At 35.1% G+C, this 23,760-nt stretch overlaps 1 long non-coding RNA gene across 1 annotated transcript in view; it reads right to left on the reverse strand.

Moving 5' to 3' along the window:
• LOC141513287 (uncharacterized) overlaps positions 1-23,760 on the reverse strand; it is a 666,751-nt gene that overhangs the window by 356,485 nt on the left and 286,506 nt on the right. Inside the window, exon 4 of the long non-coding RNA XR_012475758.1 lies at positions 15,429-15,558. This is a non-coding gene — a long non-coding RNA (uncharacterized LOC141513287). The remainder of the gene's footprint in view (positions 1-15,428; positions 15,559-23,760) is intronic.

The raw sequence follows: 23,760 nt of genomic DNA on the forward strand, positions 1-23,760 counted from the left end.
TAAAATAAAATAAAAAAAAAACCTCATGCAGGCAAAAAGAAATCTGTGAAGGCATATAGACTTACTAGGATTTTTGTTTTAACTTTGCCTGCAGGCACTTATGAGCCCAAATAACTGCAGATCTGGGAATAACAGGTGTTTATTGATTTCTCTGTGTTTTTTTATTTTATTTTATTTTATTTTTCTGCTGTAGTACTGGAACAAAAAGACATATGTATTCCATATGTAACACTTTAGAAAATGAAAGGTAACAGAAACATTGAACAGATGTGGGGAGCGGTGAGTGGGAAGCAAGAATTGACACTCCCCCAATTTAATATCTATGATTTCCCCCTAGATTCCCTCTATAAAGATAATACACCCCCAAAAAAATAATCCCTTTTAAAAGATTAACTCCAAAAGCGATTGGATGTCAGTATTAATATCTGTGATTCTTAGAAGGCTTCTTTCTTCATTTAATTTGCCTGTTTTAAGGAATTATGAGAAACATCATACAATCATTCCAAGGCAATCGATAGCTAAGCCATGATGCATGTTTGCATTAGAAGCATTCAAAAGATGGAAAGGGGTATCATGATTTTGAAAATAATTTTTTCAAATGGCCATTTTCTTCCTTTCATTTGATAAGATAAAATAGGAGCATAAGATAGTTTCATCTATAGCTCAAGTCTCTAAAGACAGGGAGCCTCTCACTCATTCAGTCAGAGTACCTTTTAGATATCGAATGTACATGATTTCTGAAAGAGCAAAAAAAAGGAAATATATGCTATTTTTAGTGGTGCTTAATTTTAGCATGAGTATTTCTTCATATTTGTTTGTTCCTGAGTCACAGAACATTGAAAACTAAGTGGTCATCTCTTGGGTCAGTGGAACCCAAGCTTCCTGCTCTTGTTCCTTAATCCTTGTCCTTGTGAGCCCACACTTCAATCACAGTAACTTGTTCATTTTTGTGTGTGTGGTCCAAACCTGTGATATCTCCTGGATCTGGAGAAATTGTAGGCTTGGAAACTCCTTCTATTGATGTACATCAGCAACTCATCTCTAACTCTCAGTCTTATGGTGTCACCTGGAGCCTCGAGTGATCCAGTAAGTGACTGGTCCAGTGTCACACAGCTGGGATGTATCAGAGGCAGATCTTCCTGACTTCAAAGCTGGCTTTCTAAGCCACAATCATTGTCACGGTAGGGACTCAGGAAATGTTTGGCCAATTTAACTGGGCCAAACCTTTGTGAAAAAAGGTGAAGGAGGAGAGAACTATCAGTTGAATTGGAGATGGAAATGGAGAATAGATCTGAAATAACGAAGAAAACAGAAAAAATAGGGGCAAGAGGTATGGCAAAGGTAGTATTTTTATGATCCCAGTTCATATGTCAAATGGAAAGCTGTGGGAGGAACTGGTAAAAAGCAGACGAGCTCCTTGAGTGTGGGTAGAGAGAAGAACATACAGGATAAAGGAAGGGAGAATGAAGAGAGTGGGTCTTCTGAAGTCGGCAGGAAGCGCTGTGTTTTCAAAGATGAAACAAACTTCTCTGAAAAAAAAATTTGAAGAAAAAAAAAAGTACTGCTCCATGTGTCATATGGTGAACGGTGAACCTGAGCAGCAAATGAACTGTAGAGGAGACTGTGTGGACAGTGTGGGGCAAGAATGAAACAGTGCAGTGTCCTGCGAAGAAGAATTCATTGTTCGAAAATTACAGTTTCCAAAGACCAGTATTTTTCAAAGACTGCTGCAGCTGCAGTCTGCAGACGTGGATGGAAAAAAAAAAAAAAGACCTGAGCAGGAGGCACATTCCCCCCATGGCATGACCATATTTTCTATGGCCATAATACGAGAACCATAAAGAAAGTGGGAGAAAGAAAGGGAGGGACATGAGGACTGGAGGTAAATCCAAGCCCATTCCAGTAAAAAAAGAATCAGGTTTATTATGCAAGCAGGTCACTGAAAAGAAATATGCCATGCTCCTTATTTACCCATTAAATGATGATTTTAAAAAGTGATGAGAGAAGATACTCTACGTTCTGAAGGTAGTGAAGATACCAGTGTGCAGAGAGGAGTGAAAGGGAAGATGACTTATATCACAGATTTTTTTTAATAAATTCCTTCCAATCCTGCTGCAGTTTAAAAAAATAATAATACAAAAAGCCTCCTTCAAATTGCTCAGTGCCATACCAATTTCCTGTGTAGACCTGAATATTAGTATATGTTTTTCTGTGTCTCCTAAGTTACCCAAGTTACCTAATGCATGCACAGTGTGAAACATTTTTAAATGAGTTAGTCTTTATTGAATTATGATTTCCAGCAGTCACTAATAACAAAATTCAAATTGTTCCAGCAGACGAGGATTTTCAGAATGCTGGGAAGTCACCACGTCTTTAAGAGAACCAAGAAGAGCCACCCACTGTGTGTGTGTGGTAATCGGTGCCTCTTGACGGAATACTTCAAATAGTTAATTAGATTTGCTTAAAAAAAAAAGAAAGAAAGAAAAAGAAAGATATGTATATATACATATATATCTATATCATTAAGAGTCAACACTATGGGAGATACTTGATAAAGGACTGCTATTGGTACACCTAGGGTGTAGTCAAAAAAGAGTGGAAAAAATATAAAATTTTCTGGTTTTCATCTTGCTGTCTCTGCAGTCAGCACAATGCAATTAGCAACACATCAAAAGGAGGAGGGGGGAAGAACTTTTTTTTTATTTTTTTGGCCTTTATGACTTCTTTTTCCTCAGGAATTCCTCCAGGCTACTTAAAAGGCATTTTGCAAGCAAGAATTAATAGGGGCACCTCCAGTGTATCTGAGCTTACCTTGTCTAGGAACACCTGCAAACTGAATGTGTCCTATTTTGTTAACCATTTATTTTGTCTTTACTGGGTTTTCAAAGGGAAATGTGATAATCCCACTGTTCTCTACTCGCTCAGCAGGGTGTTTAATCTAATAAAGCTATTACAGCTGAATGGATTAAAGCAACATGGAGCACCAGCCATTGGAGGGTGTTTGTGAAAGAATTTTAACATTTGAGCTTGGTGAGTCCAGTCTTAAAAATATTATCAGGGAGATTTAAAAAAAAAAAAAGGAGAGGGCCTAACTGATGTCTTCTTTTCATGCACACTGATTTTCTTCTGGTGGTAATCTTTGTCTTGCTCCTTCTGAGAAGCTGGGGTATTAGGGGTACCATTCATCTGTGCTTAAAACAATGGGACTCAGATACTGCTACCCTCAATTACTCCATCTACAATCCAAGTCTGAATGTATTGATATCTACTCCCAAGTTGAATACTAGAAGATATTGCTGAGGGGAGGAAAAAAACATAATTAAATTAAGGAGGAATTGTAGAATCATTGATTTATGGATGAAAGGGGTTTAAGAGTTTAAACTTTCTCATTATACAGATGAGGGAAACTAAGACTCATAAAGGTTAAAGGATTTGTTCAAAGTGTCACATGTCTATACATTTTTTTAGTTTTGTTTTGTTTTTTGCAAGGCAATGGGGTTAAGTGGCTTGCCCAAGGCCACACAACTAGGTCATTATTAAGTGTCTGAGGTTGGATTTGAACTCAGGTACTTCTGACTCCAGGGTCAGTGCTCTATACACTGCGCCACCTAGCTGCCCCTTGTCTGTACATTTTTAATAGAGATTCTTAACCTGGAATCTGCAAATTTGACTTTTTTATGTATCTTGATAACTATATTTAAAAATAACTGAATTCCTTCTTTTATAAGTCTCTGTATTTTATTTTATGCATTTAAGAACATTATTCTGAGAAAGATTCCATAGACTCAATCATAATAGCCAAAGGGATCCATGAAACAAACAAATAAACCAAAAAAGCTAAATACCCTTGCTTCATAAAAATAATATTCAGTTGCACTGAGGGAATCTTGGATAAAGATAGGAAAGAGAGAAAACAGGCTTTGAAAAATTAGATTCTACAACTAACCCATCTCTATAGTCGCATAATTGACTAAAAGTTGCTGAGCGTATATGAATAGGCTGAAGCCTATTAACAATGAATGACTATTCACAAGAAACTATATTGAGATATCCTCTAAGAGATATATATAACCGGAAAAGGAGGGAGTCTAATAATAGTGGGAGGAAGAAAGGGATAACCCAATAAATGGCCTACACTATTCATTGGTATTTACCTAATTTCAAGGGGCCTGGAATGAACTCCAGGAGTCTGACTGGGGAGACCCTCCCACCCTTTTGAAGACTTATGGGAAAAAATAAGGAAGCAATGTACATGAAAAGAAGGATATGCATGGGTTGCAATTTCTTATTTTAGATGAAGTACAACTAGAAATGAGACCACAGATTCATTAAGGAATTGAAGGAATGATTGACCAGCTACCATATTCCTTTTCTCTGCTCATTTCATGACATCCTGAAAATGAACAGATAATCATTATGTTTAGTTCAGGGTCCTAGCATAGTGTCAGAGGAGAAACATAAAAAAGGTGGACCAGAGTTGGGGGTGGCTGCTGACCCCTCACTAAAGCAAACAGTGGATAGGAGGGTGATGAAGCACTGGAGGATCCAGACTAAAAATCCTGCAGTCAGACCATGTCATAGAGGAAGCCAAAAACAGAAACAGCCTACAACACGCTTGTGGTTGGCAGATTCTGGAACTCACTTGGAGATTTGACCAAAAAAAAAAAAAAAAGAAAAAGAAAATGCAGAAGTTGTCGTGATTATCTGTTACTCTAGTCACAAACCTCAAGAAATGATGACTGGTGCAAGAGTCACCAACATGGTTAATAAAATTTAACAAAATAATTAGGGGAATCTATATAAAAGGAAAATCAGAGTTTTTAAAAAATCTGCAAACTTACTTAGATGTTATTTATAAGCAGGTCCCCTTAATAAACATGAAATAGCTAAACATATATATCAAATAAAATAGAAAAAGGGGAAATATAGGAATAAATATGAAAGAAAGACAGAAGGAAGGGAGGGAGGGGATGGAGGGAGGGAGGAAGGAAGGAAGGAAAGAAGGAAGGAAGGAAGGAAGGAAGGAAGGAAGGAAGGAAGGAAGGAAGGAAGGAAGGAAGGAAGGAAGGAAGGAAGGAAGGAGAGGGAGGGAGGGAGGGAGGGAGAGAGGAAAGGAAGAAGGAGGAAGGGAGGAAAAAAGGGAGGGAGGGAGAGAGAATGGGAGAGGGAGAGAAAGAGAGAGGGTTAGAGAAAAGACAAAAGAAAGGAAAGTGATCTCCCAAGGAAACTCCCACAGGGGAAAATGAAAATAGTGCTATGACTGAAGAAATGAGTTAACAAATAAAAGTTTTAAAATGATGAAGAAATGCTACCAGAATAAGAAAATCCCAGGAGAAATCTTCAGAAGCAAGAATAATTTCATAATAACTATCATTGTAGCCTCTGAAAAAAATTAATAAAATGGCCACAAGAACTCCTGAAAGTGGTTAGAATGTATAATTTAAAATTTTTTTTAAGTTATAAAGGGGAAAATTTAGAGCTTTTAATGAAAATCTTGGAAAATGGATCTATGGCTTAGAATATCAATTGATAGGTCTGAGAAACACAGCAGATACCCTGGAGGAAAAAGTGACTAAAAAGTCAACTATATAACAAAAAATTAAGCAAATTGTGTTTGACATGTCTACAATCTGAAATGAGATTTGGAGAACATAAATTAGAGAGATAACCTAAAAATCCCGAATATCCCAGAAAGTTAAGATAAAATAAAAAAGTTTAAATTTCATAAAGACATGAAAGAAAATTAACAGAAAATTTTGGAACCAGAACACATAGTACAGTCTGTGAGACCACATAAGATACTCCCCAGAGAGGAACACTGGATTCAATTCACCAATAAATATGACCCACAAGCCCTAGAATATTGAGATGAAAGAAAATATGTTGCAAACATACAGGAAAATGCAAATTCCAAGGAATTTCAACCAAATTAAACTACTCAATAAACAATGAAAGGAAAAATTAGAATGTGATATGTGGAAAATAAAAGAAAATGACCTGTAATTGAGAGCAATTTCTCCCTCAAAGTTGAACATAATTCTAAAATGGGGAGAATGGATTTTTAACAAAATTGATGACTTCCAGTCATTCCTCTAGAGAAAATAAAGTGAGGGCAGTCTTTAATATACAAATACAGCAGACAAATGAACCATAAGAAAGTAAACAAGTTATAATCATTCTTCTTGGCTGAATGATAGATCTATGTTTATATTCTGAAAGACAAAGAAAAGATTAGTATCCTTATAATCCAAAGGTCATTGAGAAAACAAAAAAATCCTGAGTAGTCAAAAAAAGGAAATGCTTTGGAAAAGGAAAGAGGAACCTAGTATTTCTTGTAATGAAGGTACTGTAGGTTAAAGTCATTCCAACCAAGAGTAGAGAGAGAGTACTTCATGAAGCTCAAATTTATCTTCATTAACTAAAGAAAGATAAGATTGAGATTGCAATAATTAGAGTACAGTATAGGAAAAGAGTGCTTAGGTGAGATAGAGAGGGGAAGAATGAATATTCAGAGCATGGGGAAAAAAGGAAGGGATCACCTGTAGCAAAACTATCTATGGATGGAAAACTATCAAGAAAAAAATAGTAATACTCAGTGTTTAGATATTTAGATAATATTTAATTAGATTCCAGATATTATAAACTGCAGGTAACTAGGAAAGAAGTTTTTTGATATAACATAATTAAAATAAAACAGGATTTGATTGATAACAAACCAATCATAACCAAATATCAATAGACAGACATATACAAGGAATGCAGAGGAATGTAAGAATAGTTTAGAACACTATTTTAATTTGCTACATTAAAGAAACAAACTTAAAATGCAAAGATTCATACAGAATAAAAATGAGTGGCTGGACTAGAATTTAGAATAATTCAGCTGAATCAAAAATGCTGGAATTATAATCATTATCTTAAACAAGACAACATTTAAAAATAGGATCAAATGACATGCATATAAAAACTATCTTTTGCTTATAGATAATTAAATAATATCAGTATTAAATACTCAATAATCAATGGTATATCATATAAGTAATTAAAGGAAAAAATAACTATATTACTAGAAGATCTATATAGCAACACAATACTTAAGGTTAACTTTGACATAACCCTTTCAAGACAATGCAGAGCAAATAAAAAGAAATTAAGAAATGGAAAGAAAAGTATTAGGAAACTAAATATGATAGAAATTTGGCATTTATTGAATAGAAATCATAAGGAGCAACTCTGTTTTTGCTTTTTCAGTGTGACAGCATATCTTTCCAAAAACTGATCATGTGGTGGGGCCTAAAGAACTCATAATTCAATAAAGAAAAGTAGAAATGCCAAATTCATCTTGTAAAAGTTCCTTGGGCTGGGGCCTCAAGGTTTTTCCTCAGTGAATCAATGTTGGAATAGCTGGTCATTAAAAACAAGATAGATTACACTCATGGACCTTGGGTGGTTTACTCTACTGATCTCTCAAAATTCAGATTATAATCATTTCCAGTCTCCTTAACCTATAAGCAGGAAAGAATGAGTATAATAGAGACAGAAGCAATAGCATGGTCCTATGTGCTGGGTAAAAAGAGGAGCTGGCTCTGGGTTAGAGAGTGAGTGGGCAATGACTGTCTCCAACTGGAGGTCCTCAGTAACTTGTTCTTCTCCAAAGCCAGCAAGAATGGAAAAATCCCTTACAGAGCATCCAGTGCTACAATTCCTTGCTCCATATCCAAAGAGGCTCCTCTCTATTATATGACTCTAAGACCAGAACTAATTACAGGATGTCATTGCATGCCCCAACTCTCTCCAAGACAAATTATATAGAAGTAGATCTCCTCATACCTCTCTCACCAGCCTGTCCCATTTGGGGAGTTGCATCAGTCCAACTACTCACCAGCTCCACACCTACATTACCCTTGTCCAGAAGGATTTACATATGAAGTTTCTTAAATATTTAAAAAATAAATAATCCCTGTGCCACAACAAACTATTCCATTCAAAAAGAGATAAATTAGGCACCCTATAAAATTCTGTCTAGGGAATAATTATGATTATGCATAGGGAGGGATAAAAGGGGGAAAGAACTCTATAGACTAATTTAAAATACTTCATGAAAAGAGGCCACTGCAACATTTCCAAAAGATCACATTTATTATATATTATAACCATTATACACACACACACACACACACACACATATATATATATATAAAACCATTATAACCAAATTGGACATATATTAGAAATACAAGGTTAGTTTAGCATTAGGGAAATATTTTTATAATTATTTATATTAAGTAACAAATGACAGGAATTATATGATTATATTGTTTCTGGTAAAGTCTTCAAAGAAATAAAACATGCATTTCAATTAAAAAGAAAAAGTACTTAAATGTAGAGGAATAAAAGAAGGCTTCTTTAACATGATCTAAAACATTTCTCTCTAAAATCAAAGGATAGTATTCTCTGTAATGGAAAAACATTGGAATTTTTCCCAATAAGATCAAGGTGAAGCAAGGTTGCTCACTCTCCAGTTATTTGACATTATCCTAGAAATGCTAGCCATAGCACTAAGAGAAGAAAAAGAAATGAAGTGTTTGTTGGGAAATGTCTGTTATATAACAATAAAAATTTAGAGGATCAGCAGGAAAAAAAATTAAAATGCCATTCAGTATTAAACTAATGAAAGAGGCCAAAGGCTTATTAAATTATTTGACATCTTGCAAACCAATGGATATTTAGTAAGTATCTTCTGTGTGCAAGGCTTTCTGCCAGACAATGATTATGCAAAGATATATTGTGAATGTTTCTTCAAGAGATTTAAAAGATTCTAGACATGGCAAACACATCACAAAACATCACAAAAAAGTGAAAATGACTTTATCTTATTAAATAACAGATGATAGTTTATTGACAATATCATTTCAGAGCTAGCTGTCTGTGTGCAGACAGAGCTCAATTGGTTAAAGCAAAGCTTGAAGTTAAAAAATCAGAAGAAAGGAGAATGAAAAGAAAATGTCTACTACATGGAAATTTATTGATACTAACCAGACTATAATAACTACTATAAGGAGACCAAAAGATTCGAGAGATTACCTTCATTAACATAAATGGGACCACCTTATTGAGCAGCCACATTAGAGTACAAGCTCATTTGAAAAACATTATGGAGGAGAAGAATGGAAGAATACAGGGAGCATTATCCCACAAAATGGCAAAAAGCAGTGAATGGCGAAAACCAACCTACAGAAAGCTTGGTATGAGATATAATTGAGCCAAATCATCTCATAGCATTTATAAGAAAAAACCGAAAGAAGACCAAAGACACCTGTGAAATGGAATAGGTTTTCCCAGCATTTCTAGAGTGATCAGTTTTCATCATTAAAGTCAGTGAGACTAACCCTTTTGAACTATATCACTTCAGGGTCTAATATACTATTAGAAGGTAGAAATGCTAAGAAAAAAAAAATAAAGTTAAGAGAGGGTCTGGACCTGACCGATAACATACGAACAAAATTAGGATAGAAGGAACAAGATTTTTTAAATACCATGGAATGTATTTTAAGGTGAAGATTTTGAAAGGATAATAAATTATCATCAAAAAAGTAACTGAGACAATTGTCAACAACTACAAACTCAAAAGACTTCCTTCTCATCTCTCTCAAATCTTTGAGAAAAAGAACTAGGCATATATCCATCATAACTTCAATGAAAAAGAGAAGGTTATGAACAGAATTTAATGAACTACTTAACAGAGAAGACTGTCTCTTCATAGTCACATCATTTGGTGAGTTGTATAGAGACAAGTAGCCAACAATAAGCACTAAATAAGCTTCTATTAATGTCCCTGCTTCCAAGAAAATGACATACTATCAGGGGAGATATGTAACTAGAGGCATTTGAGTAAATACAAAATGTATACAAATTACATATCAATATATATAATTAGATACATATAATTTTATAATACTATATAAACTTGATAGTTACTTAATAACATGCATATTATGTATATTCTTATAAGTATATGCATATAAATACACATACATCTTAATATATACATAATATATAAATACATAGGGGAAGCCTGGTGGTCTAGTGCATATCGTGCTCAACCTGGAGTTGGGAAAACCTGAGTTCAAATGTCACCACAAATACTTACTAGCTGTGTAACCCTGGGCTAGTCACTTAATCCAGTTTACTTTTATTTTCCCATCTGTAAGCTATCTGTGCACAGGGAGGATGAAATGACAAAATATTACAGTATCTTTGCCAAGAAAACCCAAAACAGATTCACAAAACATCAGACGTGATTGAAAAATAACTAAGGAACAACAAATATATATATATATATATATATGAATATATGTAGGTATGTATACATAGAGATATACAAAAATAAGTATATGCATAATATATGCCTCCAAAAAAGCAAAGTAACTTAGAAAAGCAGTTGAATGGAAAGGACATATGTAAGAACTTGCACCTAAGCTCACTTTTGGAAGAAACCAGGGATTCTAAAAGGTGGAGGTGAGAAAGAATTACTTTCTGGGCATGCAGGATAGCCTATGAAAAAGCACAGAGGTAGGAAATTGAATATCATGTGTGAAGAACAGTGAGGAAGCACTATGTACCCTCATCACATAGTGTATGTGAAAGAAAGTCATCTATAATAAGCCTGGCAAGATAGCTCAGAATCAGGGTTGAAATGCCAAAAAGAAGAATTTGTAAGACCCTAGAGCACATTATGGCTCCTGGGGTTTTCTGAACAGGGCCATATGCTTTAGGTATCTGTGGAGAGGATGAATTGTTGAGGAAAGCCACAAGGCAGAGAGATCGATTAGGAATTATTGTGACAGCCCAGTAGAGATGAGACAAGACTAAACTAAGGTGGCAGCAATGTAAGTAGAAAAAAGAATAGAGATGGAAAAGCTATTTTGGAGTAAAATATAGAAAACCTGGTAATTGGTTGGAAATGGATAGGGAAAGAAAATGTGGAATTGATGACTCCAAGATTATAAACCTATAACCCCATTGCCTTGAAAAATCTTAAAAAAAAAAGATTATAAACCTGCCTGTCTGGGTATAACACACAGAAATGGGTAGTTTCAGAAGAGGTGTGGATTTGGTGGAAGGAGGATGCTAGGAGTAAAGGGATAACAAGTTCTCTTTTGGACATGTTGAGCTTATATATACCTATGAGAAATCATTTGGAAGTGTTAAATAAGCAGTTATTACAACAGAACTGGCTTTTGGATTACACATATAGATGTAAGAGTAAATAGAGAAGATAAATAAACTTGTGAAAGTTGATGAGGAAGGTTGCTATGGTTGATGAGTCATGGCCTACTCTTTTTTTATGTCATTTGAGTTTTTTAAGCAAAGATACTGGAGTGGTTTGCCCCACTTCCTTCCCCAGCTCATTTAACTGAGGCAAACAGGGTTAAGTGACTTTCCCAAGGTCGCAGAGCTAATAAGTATCTAAGTCAGGATTCAAACTCGAGTCTTCCTTACTCCAAGAATGGTGCTCTACCCACTGCATCACTTAGCTACTCAAAAAGATTGACTAGAATATAGAAAACTTCCTAATCCTAAAGAAGAGAATAAGAGGAAGCAGAAGAAGACTAGAATCGAATGAACAGCATTAATTTCCTCTTGAACAACCAAAGAATAGTTAAGCAGGTTAGTCTACTAATTTAATGGTATAACTCTGTACCATAAGAAATAATGAATAAAGGAAGGAAACAAGCATTTATTAAGTGTCTACATCAGCCACTTTGCAACTCTAATGAAAGCAATTGCCAACCTCCAAGAGAGCTATGATGAAGCATGTTACCCATCTCCTGACAGATCAAGGATGAATACAAGATGCAGAGACAGACATATTTGAACATGACCACTGTGTGGAAAGGGTTTGTATGATAAACCTTATTTATTACAAGGGATTATTTTCCCTTTCTTTCATTTTTTGGGGAAGGAGATAACAGGAAAGGGGAGGTAGCAATAATGATGGGGGGGAAAGGGTCCAAAATATTTTTCAATGCAAAGAAAAAAGACAATTCAAAAGGAAGCATAAACAAGCAGGATAGTTTTGAAAGTACCATATAGTCCATCAACTAGGGAATGATTGAGCAAATTGTGGTATATGGATGAGATGGAACACGATTGTTCTATAAGAAATCATGAGGCAGGGCAGCTAGGTGGCATAGTGGATAAAGCACTGGCCCTGGAGTCAGGAGTACCTGGGTTCAAATTCAGTCTCAGACACTTAATAATTACTTAGTTGTGTGGCCTTGGGCAAGCCACTTAACCCCGTTTGCCTTGCAAAAAAAAAGCCTAAAAAAAAAAGAAATCATGAGGGGGTGGGAATTCAGAAAAAGCAATAAAGACTTGCATGAACTGATGCTGAGTGAAATGAGCAGAATCAGGAGAACCTTATATACACTAACAGTTTTGATTAACTATGATGGACTGTTCATTTCAGCAGTACAATAATCAAAGGTGATGGAAAATGCTATCCATGTCCAAAGAAAGATCTGTGAAATTTAAATGCAGACCAAAGCTTACTATCTTCAATTTTTAAAAGTTGTCTTATGTATTATGTCATTTTTATTTCCTAATATTTTTCTTCCATTTAGATTTGATTCTCCTTTCATAACAGGATTAATATAAATCTGTACTTAACATGAGTATACATGTAAAGCCTATATTAGATTGCTCTCTTTCAGGGGAAGGGGAAAGGGAAGGGAAGGAGAAAAAAGTGTAAAACTCAAAATCTTGCCCAAAAAAATGATTGTTGAAAGCTACCATCGCATATAGTTAGGAAAATAAATGTTTTTTTTTTAAAAGAAAGTACCATGTAGATGTTTTTTATATCAAATAGAATGAAATGGAGTTCATCATTTCAAATAAAATCCCCCTTTAGTATTCATTTGTCTTTTTGGAAATGCTCTTATTTGATGTTTAAGTTCAGAATTTTCTAAAATATTTTTAAAATAAAAAACAAGAGGGGCAGCTAGGTGGCGAAGTGGATAGTGCACCAGCCCTGGAGTCAGGAGGACCTGAGTTCAGATCCGTCCTCAGACACTTAATAATTACCTAGCTGTGTGGCCTTGGGCAAATCACTTAACCCCATTGCCCTGCTAAAAAGAAAAAAGAAAAAAGAAAAGTAAAAAAACAGGAATGAAAGCAACAGCTCTATTATTAAATAGTAATCATCAAAACTCTTTGATACCAATTAAAAAATTGAAAAGTAGAATGGTGGAAGAAACTAGCTAAGCAAGAACAAGAGCAAACTATAATCAAATGTTCAGGAAATCTAGGGGTGTCTGGGTAAATATTTAATAAATAAACTCTCAAAATATATGCACACACTTTTACATGTAATCTGCCTTTTCTGCACTTAAGTCTAGACCATCAATAAAACAATAAATCAAAGTGTAGCAAGTTTTAATGGACAGTTTCTGATACACACACACACACACACACACACACACACACACACACACACACACACACATAAATACTCATGTGGAAAATTTAACATGACTTTCAAAAGCCAGTTGGAGCTGACTCCAGTACCCTCCTGAATAAACTTAAGTGCACATACTACTAAAGGGAAGAAAATACTCTTTCTTTAACAAGAATTGCTGTGAAAACTAGAAAGCAATTCGTTATAAACTAGAATTAATGAGCAATTTACATCACAAAGTAAAATAAACACCAAATGGAAATAGGATCTAAATATAAAAGTCTGTAGAAGAATAAAATAGAAAATAATCAAATGAGTTTCCTTTAATAGCTATGATTATGGGGATAATTTATAATCAAATGAAGAATATAAAGATATCAAAAAATAGACAGTTTTGACTATATAAAATTCAAATGCTGCTGGAACATAGTCAATGCAGCCAGTATGAAAAGAAAAAATATAAAGTAGGAAAATATCACTACATCTAATGTCTCTGGAAATATCTAAAATATGTAAGGAATAGACACACAAATTAGACTAAAAACAATTCCTCAACAGATTGATGTGGTAATATAATATGAATTACCATTCTTGATTTCTGACTGAAATTCTATATAATGTGTTGCCTCCCTAACAAATTTCATCAGGGTTTCTCTTAATCGTACCCCTCACCCAGAGATTTTTTTCTTATTCCAACCTTCTGGTCCTTTAAAAACCATATATCTTGTTCCCTTTCTCTGGTTAAATTCTGAATTATCTCTTCTCCAGCTGTCTCTTTGTCCTTTCCTTGTAAGCCAGTTTCATTTGTTTATGTGATCTTCCCAACTCCATCCCACATATGGCCATTTGGGATCCAATCTAGAGTTTATAATACATTATATTAATAAGCAATCATATTGGGAGACAACCCCTAATTGTCTTCCATTATTTGTGGATACTATGAGTTCTTCACTGGGGTAATCCCTCCACTGGAATAGCTTGCAATCCATGTAAACCTTCTAATCCTGAACAATTTATTTCCATATTTTTCTATTAAATCCTCCACAAGGAATCTACCCAAAACACTAGAGTTGTTCCATTAAAACTTTTAAAATGCATAACAATGACCTAAAACTTAATGCTTGATCTGCTGATCCAGAAGTCACTCTTCAAGTTTCAGTCACTATTAGAAATGTCAATATTCAGAGTTTTTATGTGTATACTACATATATATATGTATATATATATATACATATATACATATATATATATATATATATAAATAATCATACCCCTTTGTAAACATAATTTCACAGAGTTGGAAGGGACCTCAAGAATTCATCTTGGGATATTTTCAATACATTACAAATAGAAAGCTAGCTACTCTCTTTTTTAAAAACCCCAAAAATTTGAATGAGAATCCTATCAGTTCCCACTATTCTACCATTATTATCAATATCATGTTACCATTCTTATTAATTAACTGCATTAAAATATTTCTAGTAATCAAAGTTCAGAGAGTTCTAAGGATGATAACAGATTTCCATCTTGTTCCAAATATTTACTTTTTTGTAATCGTTTACAGTAGCAACCTTAGCAGGATGTTAACTCAAGAGAGACTAGACCACAAAAATAAACCTATTTTCAGACATTCTAAAATATTTGTATCAGTAAACAAGAATAAGATTATTGAGTAATTGATCAGACTATCATGCTTATTTTTAATAGGATCACTTAAATATGATTCAAAGAATTTGACAAATGTCTATGTATCAGATCAAATTCCCTAATATTATAATACTAAAACTGAATGACTCAGACAGTACAAGTATACTTTATATAACTCATGGGAAGTTCCTCATCACAAGCAATGATTTTCTATCACTATGTCCAGGTCTAAATTTTCTTAATGCTGTCATACTATTAAGGTGATGAGTGAGGTATTTAAGAAACTCCTGATCTATGAGGATGGAAGATTTCTTCAACTTACCTTTCAAACATTTCTTTTCCCCTGGAGAAATCTTTGTAGCTATTGTAGTCTCCCCTTCTAGTCTTCTTTCTCTGTTGATCTATTAAAGCTTAGATTCCTAATAGTGGAGGTTGACTTCCATTGCCCTACCCTGCAAAATGAAAAAATACTAATAGTCATAAGAGTATAGACATTTGTGTATGTGTGTGTGTATATATATATATATATATATATATATATATATATGTATATATATATATATATAAAAGCTAGATAATGGTCAATAACATACAATATGCCATGGCAATGATATAATGAGTTTTTAGGTGAGATTCAAGCTAAACATTTATCTTTTTAATTATTTATCTAAAATTTGACTCTTAATTGAAAAAGTTGTGCAGAGAAAGCTTCTGCATTAGTCAGTTCACATTAGTTAATGGTAAAGAGCTGGTGAAAAGAATCATTAGCAGTTGGGTTGAGGCCACCTCTACCCTCCCCCTTCCTTTTGTGGATTGTTTTTTTAATAACTGAAAATGTAAAATCCTGAATTCAGACTAATTCTGGAAACTTAACTAGTAAGTTGTTTATCAAACCATGATAAAATCTTTTTAAAATCAATATTGATTTGAAAACCAGACAATGAATTAGCCAATGTTAAGGTGAAACTCTAAGATATGTAAGGAATAGATGCACAAATTAGACTAAAACAATTTATTTGGCCAAGGTCTTGTTGCTTCATATCAGACATAACTCTTGGCTAGATTAACAAATAGTTCAAAACCAGACTCATGACAGGAATTTCACTGGTGCAAACAATTTCTTGTGAAAATAACTGTGGATCAACTAATGCAATGACTTTCTATGTACATCTATGTACATCAATTTTTTATTTAAGCTATTAATTGGATAAATGTTTAGTCTGATTCAAATAATAAACTCTACTATTTATTGGTATTAGTGTAATATTTGAAAATTGTCAAAAGAGAAATTATTTAAAATTCACAGTGAACAGAAAGAATTGAATGGAAATGAATGAATGAATCAATCAATGGATGGATGGATGGATGAATGAAACTATACATAAAGCACTGTGCTAAGCACTGAAAATTTAAGTTGAAAATAAGATACTGCTCCCAAGGAGCTCACAAACTAATGGAGGAAATAACACAAGTAGGGTTTCAGCTGCAAGTCAGATGGAAGATTCCATGGTCCTTAGGGTACAGCAGCAAAGCACATGTAAATGCATCTTCTTTAGGAAGGCAAAAAGTAAATACTTGCCTTGATTTCACTGTAATTTAGAATGCCTACTTTCTAGAACTGTTTTTCTCGGCCCAGTCCAGAGAATTAGTCACTGCAAGAGTATTAAAGCATAAAGCTGTTGGCTTTTATAAGCAAGCATTAAAAAGAAGATTAAAACAAAAGACCAACATCATTGCTATAATTAGTGAAGTATTCTAGGGGCAGTGACAAGATGGCAGAGTAAAGGCAAGGACTCCCATGAGTTCTCCCCCCAAACAGTTCCAAATATCTTTTAAAAATGACTAAATTCTAGAGCAGCAGAATCCACAAAAAAGATTGAGTAAAACAATTTTCTAGTCCAATACAGCTTGGAAGCTCCATGGCAATAGTTAGAAAGTACCCTAAGTACTACCTGGGTCATACTGAAGCAAACCAGTTACAGCTATCCAGGAACAGACTGTGGTGGTTTCCAGACCTCTCAACCCAAGGACAGCTTGGAAAGTCAAAGGAAAACTCTTGTCACAACAAAATGAGAGTGGAGCCCAGCCTGGTGCAGGCCTCAGTGGAAATCCAGCCTCAGGAGACCAGGAGCAGGTCTGGGGATCCACCCAACAGGAAGACACTCAGAAGCTGCTTTCAGAGCACTCAGCTCACAGATGTTGAGGAGATTGGGGGAGATTGCAGAGGTCTCTTTGCTATTCCGGACTGTGGCTTTTCCCTACTCAAGATGCAGTGTGTCTTCCACCCTGGAAGTAGAGTTCCACCTTAACCTTAAAGTCAAGTCATAGATGGGAAATGAGCAAAAATTAGAAGAAAAATCCAACCATAGACAACTATTTTGGTCTTATGGAAGATCAAAATATACACTCAGAAGATAACAAAGTCAAAGCTCCTACATCCAAAGCCTTCAAGATAAAAACAAATTGTTCTCAGGCTATGGAAGAGCTCAGAAAAGATTTTTGAAAATCAAGTAAGGGGGGGTAGAGGAAAAATTGGAAAGAGAAATGAGAGCAATGCAGGAAAATCATGACAAATGAGTTAGCAGCTTAGTGATGAAGATACAAAAAATACTGAAGAAAATAACATCTTAAAAATCAATTTGGGTCACATGGAAAAAGTAGTTCAAAAGGCCAATAAGGAGAAGAATGACTTAAAAAGCAGAATTGGCCAGATGGAAAAGAAGATACAAAAGCTTTTTGAAGAAAATAATTCCTTCAAATGTAGAATGGAGCTAAGGAAGCTGATGACTTTCTGAGAACTCAAGAAACAACAAAACAAAATCAAACAAAGTAAAAACTAGAAGAAAATGTGGACTATCTCATAGGAAAAACAACTAACCTGGAAAACATATCCAGGAGAGATTATTTAAAAAATTTTTGGACTACCTGAAAGTCATGACCCAAAAAAAGACCTTAGACTTCATTTTTCAAAAAATTCTCCAGGAAAACTGCCCTGCTATCCTAGAAGCATAGGGTGAAAATAGAAATTGAAAGAATCCACTGATCACCTCCTAAAAGAGATCCCAAAATGAAAATTCCCAGGGATATTATAGCCAAGAAGAGAATATTATAAGCAGCCCAAAAGAAACAATTCAAATATCATGGAGCTACAATCATGATAGCACAAGATTTATCAGCTTCTACATTAAGGGTTCATAGGGCTTAGAAAAAGATCTTCTGTAAGGTAAAAGAGCTTGCATTACAACCAAGAATCAACTACCCAGCAAAATCGAACATATTATTTGGGGGGAAAAGATGGACATTCAATGAAATAGGCAACTTTCAAACTTTCTTGATGAAATGATCAGAGTTGAACAGAAACTTTGATCTTCAAGTACAGGATTCAGGTGAAGCATAGAGAGGTGAACAGGAAGGGCAATTCATGAGTGACTTAATGATGTTGAACTACTTGTATTCCTGCATGGGAAGATGATGCTGATAACTCATATGAGCCTTCTAATTTATTAGGGCAGTTAGAAGGAGCATGTATGTGTGTATAAATATATATATATATATATATATATACAAGTCACAGGAGGGAACTAAATTTGAAAGTATAGGATATTAAAAAGATGGAGTCAATGGAGAAGAAAGAAATGTACTGGGAGAAAGGGAAAGGAGAGATAGAATGGTAAGTTATTTGACATAAAAGAGGCAAGAAAAAGCTTTTGCAATGGAGCAGGTGACAGGGAATGGGTGAACCTTATTTTCATCAGAAATGACTTAGAGAAGGGGTGGCTAGGTGACATAGTGGATAAAGCACCGGCCTTGGAGTACAGAGTACCTGGGTTCAAATCTGACCTCAGACACTTAATAATTACCTAGCTGTGTGGCCTTGGGCAAGCCACTTAACCCCATTTGCCTTGCAAAAAACCTTAAAAAATGACTTAGAGAGAGGATAAACATACATATTCAATTGGGTATAGAAATCTATCTTACCCTAGAGGAAAACAGGAGAGGAAAAAGGAATGGAAGAAAGGAGACAGGAGGAGGGGAGGTGGGGTAAAGGCAATAGAAGAGAAGGAAGATCATGGGTAGTCAGATGCAACACACTTTTGAGGAGGGACAGAGTGAAAGGAGAGAGAATAGAATAAAGGGGGTGGGGGGAATAGGATTGAGAGAATTGCAGCTAGCAATAGCAACTGTGGGGGAAAAATGTTGAAGCAATTTCTCTAATGGACTTAAGATAAAGAATGTGATCCATCCCAAAGACAGAACTGATGGTGTCTGAATAAAGACTGAAGCATACTATTTTTTTTCCTCACTTTATTTTTCCTTGAAGATCTCTTTCTTTGTGTGGGTCGCGAGGGGGGGCTATGTTTACTTTTACAACATGATTATTGTCATAATGTTTATCATGGCTATACTTTTTAACCTACACCAAGTAATTGACTTTCTCAATGCAAGGAGTGGGGTAGGAGGAAAGGAGAGAATTTGGAAAACAAGGTTATGGAAGTAAATGTTGAAATTTTCTTTTACATATAGCTGTGAGGAATATATTTAAAAATAAAATGAATAAATAAAAAGACATTCATATATCATGGAAATCACAACTACTTCTGATTATTTACCATGGTAACCAATGCTACAGGCATTTCCACTAATAGCTGATTTCTTATCATTGTTCTTTTTTAATACAATACTACTTCTATATCATTAGAATTTGAGCAACTTTTATGTAACTTTTTTTTAGGTTTTTGCAAGGCAAATGCAGTTAAGTGGCTTGCCCAAGGCCACACAGCTAGGTAATTATTAAGTGTCTGAGGTCAGATTTGAACCCAGGTACTCCTGACTCCAAGGGTGGTGCTTTATCCACTAAGGAATAATTTTGATATTACAAGAAGATACTGAATGGTCAACTATCAAAGATCCTTCAGAAAGGTCTCTTGGGATAAGCTAGATGACTTCCAAGATACCTTCCAGCTCTAAGATTCTATGAGACCCAGGAAAATGACATCAGTCTAATTGTCTTCTTTCACTTTTAATGGCAGCAAATATTATCTGTGCATTCATTCAATACATTGTTGAACCAAAAGAAAAAAAATTGAGGATATGAGTGAGAAAATAGATATGTTGAACAGTGAGAATTGGATCCATGAATTAGCCTATGATCAATAATAATGCTAACTATATTTAATCAAAGGCAAAAGAGGGATTAGAATCACAATCACAGAACTGAAAATTACTTCTGAGGTCATCTAGTTTGATTGAAATGTCAACAGGAATCCCCATTACATCCTCCCTGCTAAGTGGTCTTACAGGCTCCATGTGAAAGCCTCCTGGCTTGAGAAACCCACCATCTCCCAAATCTATAATTCCTATATTAAATCTATAATTGCCTCTTTAGATCTTTCATCTCTTGTTGCCCTCTGGAGCCAAGCAGAATTCTCTAACCTCTCTTGTCTATGATTGATTCCCTACTTGACATTAAACTTCATAATAACAAGAATTTTGTCTTAAATATTTTTATCTCTAGAAGTAGTGAATGCAGTGTTGGCCATACAATTGTTGTTGTTTTGTCCTTTATTCTCAAAGAATGACCATAACATGGGGGAGGTGATATCATAACAAGCATCTGAATAGAATTTGAGTGGGGGTAGGGGCAAGGTAAGTTGTACAAAATCTCACTTTCTCGTCCAGAGCCATCTGGGTCCAATGGCCAGATATGAGTCAGGATGACAGGAGATGGCCCTGAATGTGATGCAATCAAGGTTAAGTGACTTGTCCAAGGTCACACAGCTAGAAAGTGTCTGAGGTCAAATTTGAACCCAGGTCCTCCTGACTTCAGGGTCAGTACTTTAATCTAGGATAGACCTAGGGCTAGCTGGTACAATGAATAAAGTATTAACCTTAGTGTCAGGAGGATAGGAATTCGAATGTGGCCTCAGAAATTTGACTCCTACTATCTGTATGACCTTGGGAAAGTCACTTAACCCTGACTGCCTTACATCCAAGGTCATCTGCCATTGTCCTGATTCATATCTGGCCAAAGGACCTAGTTGGCTCTGAAGGAGAAAGTGAAGTTGATGACTTAGTACAGCATGTCTTCACTCAAATTCAATTCATGTGCTTATCATGACATCACCTCCCCAATGTCATGGTCTTCTTTGAAAATGAAGGACAAAAAATGTCATTATTATTCTGCATACAATATATATTTGTTTAATTAGATTATACCTGGAATTTTCCCCAAGTGGAGTGTTCATTATATATTTGTATTATATATATAATATATATTATATATAGTTTGTATACATGTATAGTATATGTTTATGTGTGTATGTATTTATAGTTATATGCACACATATATCCATATATATATATATATATATATATATATATATATATATAGCTAATCTTGTACAAATTCATGTAGGATAAGTAGTTCAAATGGTTATATAAAACCATGGAATGCAGAGTTTTTTTAGCCCTTAAACATAGGATTCAATCACATAGGGAAGAGAATATGCATTTGTGTGATACCTACTATGCAGCAAGAACATTACAAAATTTTAAGGACTTTACATATTTTACTTATTGGATACACACAATAACCCTACAAAGTAGGTATTGTTATTATTCCCATTTTGTAGTTGAGGAAACTGAGGCAAGCAAAAGTTAAGAAACTTACCCAGGATCACACAGCTGATAAATGTCCAAGTATGGATTTGAACCTGTTCTTCCTGACTCTAGCATAATACTCTATCTCCACTGTACCACCTAAGCTTAAAAATATTCTGGATAGGAGAGAGTAAGCTATCAAAGAACTTAAAATGAGAACTGAATACATTCTTCAGACAAATGTTTATTGATGCTAAAAATTATCAGTTAGAAAGTATTTGGTGGACCTCCAATTAATCTGGCATTCTATTGGATTATATGTGCTGCTCTTAGTCATGACTCCTCATGCTCATATTTGAAGGATTTTCTTGGAAAAGATACTGGAGTGATTTGCCATTTCCTTCTCCAGATGAAGAAACTGAGGCAAATAGGATTAAATGACTTGCCCAGTGTCACACAGCTAGTTAAATGTCTGAGACGAAATGAATCTTTCTAGCTCTAACCACCACACTACCAAGTTACCCCTAGGTGCTATGCAGTACAAAATAAATATGAGTTAGTCACTATCCAAAAGAAGAATATACCAAAATTTTAAAGATTGGTGATTTTGTCAGTCTAGGTGCCCCCTCTTCCTATTTAGAGACCAATTCTTTCATACTTTAGAATAAAGTCTTCATGAGTTTCTGTTGCTGAAAAGTTCATTCTTCTATGGTCAACCCTCTGATCACAAATCTCTCTAAGGACAATGATATTGATCCTCCAATAGCACATATGCTGCATTAATAGGCCACTAGTATCAGTCCATTACAATTTGTAGACCTTTTCAGAGAGTCACAGGATCTCAAACATGGACGAGACCTTGGTAATTATCCAGTAAATGACTTATCTGAACAAAGAATTCCTTTACAACACACCTGAGAAGTAGCCATCCAATTTTTTACTTAAAGACTATAGAAGAAAACCCATTAGCTCCTGAAGGAGCACATTCCCATCTCAGAGAACTCAAATTATTAGGAAATGTTTACTCACATAAAACCTAAATCTGCTTGTATTCCTTGTTTATCATTCTGAACTCTGAGGTCAAACCACTCAGGAATTCCCCCGTGACAGGAGATTTTAATTGGGGAATCTTTCATAAGGTGTAGACTATATGACCACTAAAATCTCTTCTCATTCTAAACTTCCATTATTGTAGGAAATCTAATAGCCCCTTTCACATGAAAGTCTGAAGGCAATTATCTTGCCCTCTCCCCTACTAGGTTTCTCTTCTCCAATCAAATCATTCCCAATTCCTTTGGTCAATATGCCTATTGCATGATCTTGAGGGTCTTTTTTTTAGTTTTTGCAAGGCAATGGGGTTAAGTGGTTGCCCAAGGCCACACAGCTAGGTAATTATTAAGTGTCTGAGGCCGGATTTGAACTCAAGTATTCCTGACTCCAGGGACGATGCTCTATCCACTGTGCCACCTAGCCGCCCGATCTTGAGGCTCTTCACCAACCTGTTTCTTTTTTTTGGACTCTCTCCAACTTACCAACATCCTTTTTAGAAGATCTTTTTAAACATGGGAGACAAAACCAAGATGAGGGAATAGAGGGAGGATTCTATTCAAATGCACCTAGAATTCTCCTCGAAACAACTTTGAAATAAGAAGTTAAATGTTCCCAGAAGTTCTCTTACAACCAGAATTCTTATAGAATCCCATCAATCTAGCTTTATGTAAATAATGAAATGGAAAGCTGTCATCCACAAGGATCTGTATTTCAATACTATACTGTCTGCCTGTCCCACTGTGTTCAAGCTTTCACAATACAGGAGATTCTGATTCAAATCCCCAACCCCATAAAAATCAAGATCATTGGCTCACTTGGACACAAGCATTCTGTCTGGGTTAGATATTTTGTCTTGACCTTCATGTCCAGCAGATGTGGATCAGCAAACAAGAAGATGATGAATCTGCAACATCTATTTTCTATCCACAAATGCTTCACAATGAGTAATTGTCTTTGTCTTTTGGCTTGTTTGGTTTTTGTCCAAGAGCATGATAGAATAACTG

This window comes from Macrotis lagotis, chromosome 1 (genome assembly GCF_037893015.1).
Source record: "Macrotis lagotis isolate mMagLag1 chromosome 1, bilby.v1.9.chrom.fasta, whole genome shotgun sequence".
Lineage (NCBI taxonomy): Eukaryota > Metazoa > Chordata > Mammalia > Peramelemorphia > Peramelidae > Macrotis > Macrotis lagotis.